We start from the raw sequence: 8,845 nt of genomic DNA, 5'->3' as shown, positions 1-8,845 counted from the left end.
GGAGGACATTTGGAGGAGGGATATGGAGACAGAGCATTGATGGGATGGGAGGTGTGGTGTAATCGGTGGAAGATACTTTGATCAACTGGACTGAGGAGAAATGTTTACATATTGAAATATTCACTTTGTTAGCTAAATAATATGATTTAATGTATATAAAAACAATAAAATTTCATAATAATGAAAAAAAAAGTCAGCTCTACTGTATTTATATATGCAAAGAATTCCAAATTACTGGTGACATTATTCACAGAAATAGAAGAAACAATGTAATAGTATTCAGATGTGTGGATCCTGTTCACATGGACCTGTCTAGACACTTAGTGCATAGAGACTGAGCAGCCAAGAATTAAAGACAAAGAAAAAAAAGAAAAAGAAAATTAGAGAAGAGGAAAGAAGAATAAAAAAGTAAAATAAAAAAGAAGAAAAAATATCATTAAAAACTTTAGATTTTAATTTTAAAAAGCAAAATATGAAAACTGTGCAGCATGCTTGCCTCACAAAAGCAATATTTCACAGCTCAAGTTCAATATCCATCTCAGGATGGGCCTTGGTTTGTGCTTTTCCTAAATGTGGAAAGTCCAACTTAATCATAGGGACAAGTCTGAAGTTGAATATTATATCCCAGAATTTAATCAGAAAGATCGGGCCACACAGAAGCTAAATTATGTACATGAGATTGAACTGGTGAAATAGAATTTTGACTTTTGCTGATTTTCTTCTAGGTTTTGTTTTCTGGTTTTAAGGATTTTTGTTCTGTCTTGAGCTGCTGATAAGTTCACGTACCTACTATTTGAACAGAATCTTAACCTGTTTCCTGACTTTAAGTTTTAAGCAAAATTCCTTAGCATTTCTTTGATTTATTAAAGCTAAGATTGATTTTCTTGAAATATATTAAAAATATATTAAAAAATAAAAAACAAAAATTATAAAAATTGTCTGGCATCATGAAAGACCCCATATTACCAATATAATACTGTGAAAAAGAATAAAATAGGAGTCATCTCACTACTCAACTTCAAAATACATTACAAAGTGGTGATAATCAAATCAGTATGGTATGAGCACAGAAATATCAATGCATAGATCAATGGAACAGAATATAGAATATAGGAATCATCCCCAAATCATACAGTCAGTTTATCTTGATCAAGGAGTACAAGATAATGCAGTGGAGAAAAAAAAAAAACTCTTTTCAGCAAATGGTGCTGGAAAAACTGGATACCCACTTGCAAAATAATGATCCAGGAACCCTATGTGTCACCATAGTCGACAATTTTGAGTCAACACAAAATGGATCAAAGATTTAATTGGAAAGTTTCTTAGGAGAAACTCTTGAAGACACTAGAATAGGCAAAGATTTAAGTAAGACCCCTAAAATAATTCCACAAATAGACAAAAGTGATTATATCAAACTAAAAACTTATTCACAACAAAGAAAACAACAGTTAGAGTGAAGAGAAAACCTCAGAAGAGGAGAAAATACTTACAAATTGTGTTTGACAAGGGATTGATAACCAGAATATATATGGAACTTAAGCAGCTTACCCATTAAGAAATGAATAAGCCAAAGAAAAAAATCAATAATGGACTAAGTAGACAATTTTCTGAGGAAGACATAGAATGGTTAAAAGGTGTATGAAAAAAAATATTCAGTGTCTAAAATCATAAGGGAAATGCAAATGAAAATCACAATGAGATACCATTTAACTCCAGTTAGAATGGCCCTGATTAAAAAAAAAAGAAAGAAAGAAAGAAAGAACAACAATTGCTTGTGTGGAGAAAAGGGAACTCTCCTACACTATTGGTGGGAATGTAAGTTAGTGCAGCCTCTGTGGAAAGCAATATGGAGGTTCCTCAAAAAATTGCAAATAAAACTACCATGTGACCCTGTAATCCCACTCCTGGATATTTATCCAAGGACAGGAAAATGCTCAGTAAGAAAGACACTTACACATCCATGTTTATTGCAGCGTTTTTCACAACTGCTAATACACGTAATCAACCTAAGTGTCCAAGAACTCTTGATTAGATTGAAAAACTGTGCCACATATGTGTTATGGAATACTATGTGGAAAGCAATATGGAGGTTCCTCAAAAAATTGCAAATAAAACTACCATGTGACCCTGTAATCCCACTCCTGGATATTTATCCAAGGACAGGAAAATGCTCAGTAAGAAAGACACTTACACATCCATGTTTATTGCAGCGTTTTTCACAACTGCTAATACACGTAATCAACCTAAGTGTCCAAGAACTCTTGATTAGATTGAAAAACTGTGCCACATATGTGTTATGGAATACTATCCAGCCATAAGAAATAATGAGACCCTATCATCTGAATCAAGTGGAAGAATTTAGAGGAATTAATATTTCACAAAGTGGGCCAGACTCTGAAAGACACACACTGTATATCCCCACTCAGTAAGTACTGAAAATCTGTAATCTATGGCAGAAATTGAAAGACTCAAAGTATGATCTGTAGTGATGATAAGTGTAGATGCCAAATACTGAAAGAAATGGTAATGGGTGATAGAGGGTAGATGGGGGGGAGGGAATATTTTTCATATAAAAGGATATAAAGTTCTCTATAGAAAAAATATGTATATGGTAATGTTCTCAATTTGATTCTTGTACTAATGAATACTTTGAAAAGCCATATTGTGTTTTATAAACGTGTACAGTGTTGAAATGTTATAAAAAGGAGATAAATTCATTTGTTCTGTTTTGTACTTCACAAAAAAAAGGAAAATATTTTGTTATAGTATTATTTCAGGTAGAAAATCATCAGTAATTCCATCTAGAAACTCACAAGTGGTGAAATTTGCTCACCCTCATAAGTGAGTCACACACCTATTTAAATCCTTAGTTGTCTAATATTAAAAATGAAAGAACTTCAATAAACATTATCTAATATCTCTGATGCTCTTAATTTGTGTTCTGAAATAAAGAAGTGTATCTGTCTTTAGTTTAATTCTAGGTACCAGGTGTATTTAACAGAGTTGACTGAGTTAGTTGGTTTGCACCAAATTTCAAACTGAGTTGATCTCCAAGTCAGTAAAGTGAAATGACCAAAGTGTTGGCCCCCATAGAATTGGACATTGGGGATCAATTAGCAGAGAAACAGGAATATCTAAGACTTGATGATGTAGGTTCTGATTATAAAATATAGCAATTTAACTTCTGTCTTCCAATACTTGTACATGAGGGATATAGTATGAAATATCTTATTCTGTTTGCAGTGGACCAAGGTAATAATAAAGAAAGATGTTTTAACACAGCAATAGATAACATAACAGGTCAATAGTCACAACAGAGGGTGAGGTGTTTTCTGATCTGAAAATAAGCAGAGTCAGTACTGGGAGACATGAGGGACCAGTGCTCCAAACACTCCTCAGGATTTTCTTCTCATAAATTTTGGCAGGTAAAGACATTGTCATGTCTGAAAGAGCATTTTGAAGAGATTCAAGACCTACTGGAGAGTGACATGACCTCTCAGCACAGGCTAGCAGAACATATCAACATAGGTGGGTGCTTAGATGTTTTAGATACCTCACCGAATAGTGAGCAGGTTTTGGTGTCCCTGAAGAGCTATGTCCTTCCCAGATACAAGATCAAGGTCATCAGCCAAGGTGAGTCGCAGTGACGTTATTGCACTGAATTGACCTAGCAAACTTTCTTTCCAGGGGGATATTTGGACATGTGGTTTTCCTGTTATACAGAAATCTTTCACCACACAGAGAATAGGCCATTCCATACCAAATTGGAAAAGGCAAGAGTGAGTTTCCAATGTAAAGGAGGGACTGTGAACCTGGGAGAAATCTGCAATGTGCTGTCCTCAGGTGGTGTGACCTTGATTGAGGCACGTGATTCATCTGAGCTGAGACCCTTGTGGTCAGGTTATAGGATGGACGAGAGACGGGCACTCAGGATGTGCAGTGGGCAGAACACACACACTTCCCTCCTCATTGATGTTCTGGGAAAGGATTGGGGCTGGGGGAGCTGAGAGTGAGAGACGAATTGCTTATTGGTCTTGGACCATCTGTAAAATTTTTGGATGTGCGATGACTTGTAACGTTTGTAAAATAAATTCAAGACCCGGTGCTGTTTGTATTTATATACACTAGGTACTGTAAATTTTGTGCTTTCTTTCAAACTTTTTAATTCTATAAATTTCAGCAAAATATCTCTTAGGATAATCAAGGGAGACACTACATTTAGACCCACAGCATAGTCACAGAAACAATATTTTCCAAGCTTTAAACTTAGTAGGAGGGTGATGTTTCATGTAAGTTTGGTCTAGTAAAGAAGGTGCTATATCTAACAAAGTAAGTTGTTGGGTATCACTGAAAATAACCTCTGCATTCCAACTCCAGTCTCTTAAGTCCTAATGGCATCATGTTCCAGATTTGCAGATTCATGATGGTACTTTTTTCTTCCATCTTGTGACTACATGGCTATTTCAATTTAGGAAACTAAATGTAGTATTCATACTAACTACCATCAAATACTCGTTTTGATACTCTGAGCTTTAATCTATGCAGCAGAGAACTGAAAAGCAAACACAAGTCTCCCTTCCAAATGACTGTCCCTTGGATATATGAACTCAGAGCTGCCTGTTCATTTGCTGCTTGCTATTGCCTACCGGAAGAACACCTCCTGAGAGGTCTGCTGCTACCATTCTTCTGTCACATTTAAATCTAAGTAAGCAAAGAATAAAATAGAACCCCATGAGATCCTTCCCTTCTCATTCACAGGAGATGTACATCAAATGTAAAAAAATAAGAAAATAAAAGGAAAAAATAAAATGGATACCAGATTCTGAAGACTTACCATAAAAGATAATATATCTCACTAATTTTATTTTGTTACTACATGTTGAAATCATATTTTGCATGTATTGGTTTAAAATGTGTATTATTAAAACAGTGATATTTGAACATATCAGATCCTGTTCAATTAGCTTTAATACTGAGGTGACTAGTTCATTTCATCAGGCAGATATGTTGAAAGCCTACCATGACATAGTTGCTGTGTGGAACATAGACACAGGTGGACTAGCCATATCACTTCATCACCAAATGGGCAACCAAATGTTCTCATGTGCCCAGGCCTCAGTGGGTCCCCAGGTGCATGGTTTCTTTGGAAACAAGAACAATCCCCAATGGTTTTGAGCCCCTCAACAAGTCTCCTCCCTGCACTTCTCTGTGAGACCCTACCCTCACTCACCTGCTGCATCCATGTGAGTTTCCAAGACACAGCTGAAATCACGCCACATTCCCCTGCTTCTTGTCTCACCCAGGACAAAAGTCATGGCATTATTTCCTACACAAATGCCCTTCGCACCCTATACTGAAAATGCTCTTCTCATCACCATTGCCTGGTAACCTAGGTGGGTTTTCTATGCAGGCTCACTCTGAGTAATATGTTATTTTTTTCTGACTTGCTCAGGTGTGACCTCTGTGCTGTGGGTTTTCTGAGTGCCCTGATTCAACTGTCTCCCCCGTACCTCATTGTGTGCTCTTTCGTATTACTAGTCAGCACTGCACAGATTGTATGTGGGAGTTTATTGATCTATTTTCTCTCTTGCCTGTGAAGTTTTAAGTACATATGGTAGAATGTCTGTGCTCTAATCAACAAAGCACGTCACTTCCTGACAGCAATGATGTAAAACAGGACTGTTAGTGAATGACTATATCAGGTCAGTAAATGAGTCTGTTATCCCATCTAGCAGCCATGTACAGGATATTGTATACAATGAACTTTTCATTGTTGTCTAGTAGAAATTTATAAAAATTAGACAATCAACCATAAAAATAATTGTCAATTAGATAGTCAGAAAATAGTATTTCTATCTTTCCATGTCATACTATTTTCCACAATTTCACTCATGCTTATCAAAATTACTTGATGTAATATTTGATTTTTGGTGGCTAATACACACACACACACACATCTGTGTAATAACAAAACATATATATGTGTATGCTTGTGTGTATGTGCAATCTCCATGCACCTGTTATAGAATTTATCTCAGACAACAATTAAAAACAGAATGAAAATGTTTAAACAGATATTTGCCAAATCTAAGTTACTTTACAATGTGTATTGAAAATAAATTTCTATATGAAAATCTACGCATTCAACATTGAGCTCTGTAGGGCTTTAGAAGATGGAAACAGTAGTACAGAAAAGAGAATATTCAAGTACATTTTTATAATTCAGGTGGATTTTTGGATTTTGTTTTTGCTATAGGGCACATGAACTTGCCAGACACAGAGAGAAACAGAGAGAGAAGTGAGAAATCACCCTTTAAGAGGGATGGCCAGACTGCACAATTCCTTTTCCTCCATTCTCATTCTGGGATTTTTAGTATTCATAAACACGTGTTCATTGTGTTTTTTTAGTTTCTAGATCTGGGACTTAAAACTTGTAGTCAGCCAAGTGAGAATCAGCTGCCTTAACCACCATGCCACTTGACTAGGCAAGGGTAGATCTTATAGGACACACAATACCTTTGAAGTTCAAGGACAGTGTTTCAGATGGTGAGTAGGTTTTTAGAAAAAACAGCAGACCTCCTCTAAAAAATCATTAAAAAAAAGAATATCAAGGAGATAATCAGGGTTTATCTGATTGCTGTAGTGCTAGGTGGCAAGGGAATATCAGAAAGCAAACATGCAGAAGAAAACTAGATATTAGGGACTTAAAATTCAAGCACATAGGACCAGCAGTTGGTGTAATGGCCATGTCACTGGTCTCTCATGCTCACATGTACTCAACTGTGGTTCGAGTCTCGAACCCAGAGGCTTAAACTCATGCCAGGCGCGTGTATGTGTGTGCCCAAGATTCCCAGAGGATAATGCAGGAGAAGGGATTGGAGAGTGGTCATCCCTTCAGAGGGTGATTTCTGGCTTTCTGTATCTGTATCTCTCTGCCTCTCCTGTCTTTCTGGTGAGTGCACGTGCCTATAGCAAAAACCTCTCCAGAAAAACAAAACAAAACAAAACAAACAAGTAAACAAACAAAAATTCAAGCATGCAGAGAGCTTCCGAGGCACACACACCTATTTATATTGTAAATATGCTGTGTTAATTTGGCACCCAGGGATTATAGAGGTTCTCGTCTTCTTCATTTCCTCTGACTGGTCAATCACTCATGAGTGAGTCAGCCAAGAGTTACCCAGGAAAGAATGTTTTAGTTTTCTCATCTTTGCTGCCTATGGAGTGAGTTCTATAGTATTAAAACCCAACAGAGGAACCACAGTTGGTGACAATTCAAGGTTTCAAAATAGCTAGAGAGAGAATTTTGAACGTTGGAAAGTAATGTTAAATGTTTGAGAAAGTGGGTGTGTTTATTCTTCTGATTTGATCTTACACAATGCATCCATATTCTGAAAACTGCACTATCCTCTTAAATATGCACAACTTTTACGTATGAAATGTTATAATAACACATAATTTAGCATTTACTGAGATGCTTATAAGAAACAATTGGAAATGTAGCATTCAATTAAACTATTGAAATTGGCTCAAAAAAGTTTTACTTTAAATTGGATGAAAACCAATTTATTTGAAACAAGCAGTAAAGTCACCTACTTCTCCTTCTGTTTGGTTCATTTCATGTCTCTTGCATTGTTTTTCATTTTTATTTTTCTTTCAAGGAAGTCAAAGCCTTAAGTTTTCATGGAGACATTGAATCAGAGTTCAAATGATTTCATTTTGTTGGGGTTGTTTCCACAAACTTGAACTGTCTACTCCTCATTGTCCTCGTATTTTTTCTGGCCTTTGTGGGTAACTTAGCAATGATTCATCTCATACATGTGGATTCTCATCTTCACACACCGATGTACTTTCTGCTCAGCCAGCTCTCCCTTGTGGACCCGATGTATATCTCCTCTACTGTCCCCAAGATGGCATTCAACTTTCTCTCTGGACAGAAAGGCATCTCCTTTCTGGGATGTGTTATACAAAGCTTCTTCTTCCTGACAATGGTGGGTTCTGAAGCCTTACTCCAGGCCTCCATATCCTATGACCAGTCTGCCATCCCCTCCATTATCCCATTCGCATGAATAAATGGACGTGTGTAAAGATGATTGTTGGATCTTAGATACTCTGCTCCATCAACTCCTTGGCACACACTGTCTACATCCTGCATATTCCGTACTGCCTGTTTAGAGCTATTAATCATTTCTTCTGCGATGTCTCAGCCATGCTGGCTTTTTCTTGTACGGACAATTGGATCTATGAGTACATGATGTTTTTGAGTGCAATCCTATTGCTCCTCCTTCCTTTCATTGGCATCACTGCTTCCTACAGCCGAGTGTTTTTTGCTGTTTACCAAATGCACTCAAAGGAAGGGAGAAAGAAGGCCTTCATCACCTATTCAGCATATTTAACTGTAGTGACATTTTACTGTGCACCTTTTGTCTGCCCCTACCTTAGGCCTGGGAGTCTCCACTCACCTGCAGAAGATAAGATTCTGGCAATGTTTTACACCACCCTCACCCCAATGCTCAATCCCATTATATATAGCCTGAGGAATAAGGAAGTCCTGGGTGCAATGATGAGAGTGTTTGTGATATTCTCTTCAATGAAAGAATAAGGATGGCTATCTTTACTTCTTGTTCTTTATTTAATCTTTGCATGTTGATTACAACACCCTAGAGCAAAGGTGTCCAATGGAAATTCAATGTCAGTCACATATAATTGTAATTAATATACTAAATGTTAACATATTTATTTAAAATTAAAACATTGTAATCAATAATTATATCAAACATATTGATATTAGTTATATAAGATAGGCAATATATATAAAATTTCACGTTCATACATACATATCACT

General features: G+C 36.5%; 1 pseudogene; it reads left to right on the top strand.

The window, feature by feature from the left end:
* Positions 1-7,683: 7,683 nt before the first annotated feature.
* On the top strand, positions 7,684-8,602 carry LOC102483641 (olfactory receptor 2L13-like; annotated as a pseudogene).
* Positions 8,603-8,845: the final 243 nt, after the last annotated feature.

This window comes from Tupaia chinensis, unplaced genomic scaffold, assembly GCF_000334495.1.
Source record: "Tupaia chinensis unplaced genomic scaffold, TupChi_1.0 Scaffold144048_1, whole genome shotgun sequence".
Classification (NCBI taxonomy): domain Eukaryota; kingdom Metazoa; phylum Chordata; class Mammalia; order Scandentia; family Tupaiidae; genus Tupaia; species Tupaia belangeri.
The sequence above is the reverse complement of the archived record's forward strand: the minus strand, read 5'-3'. Positions and strand labels throughout refer to the sequence as shown.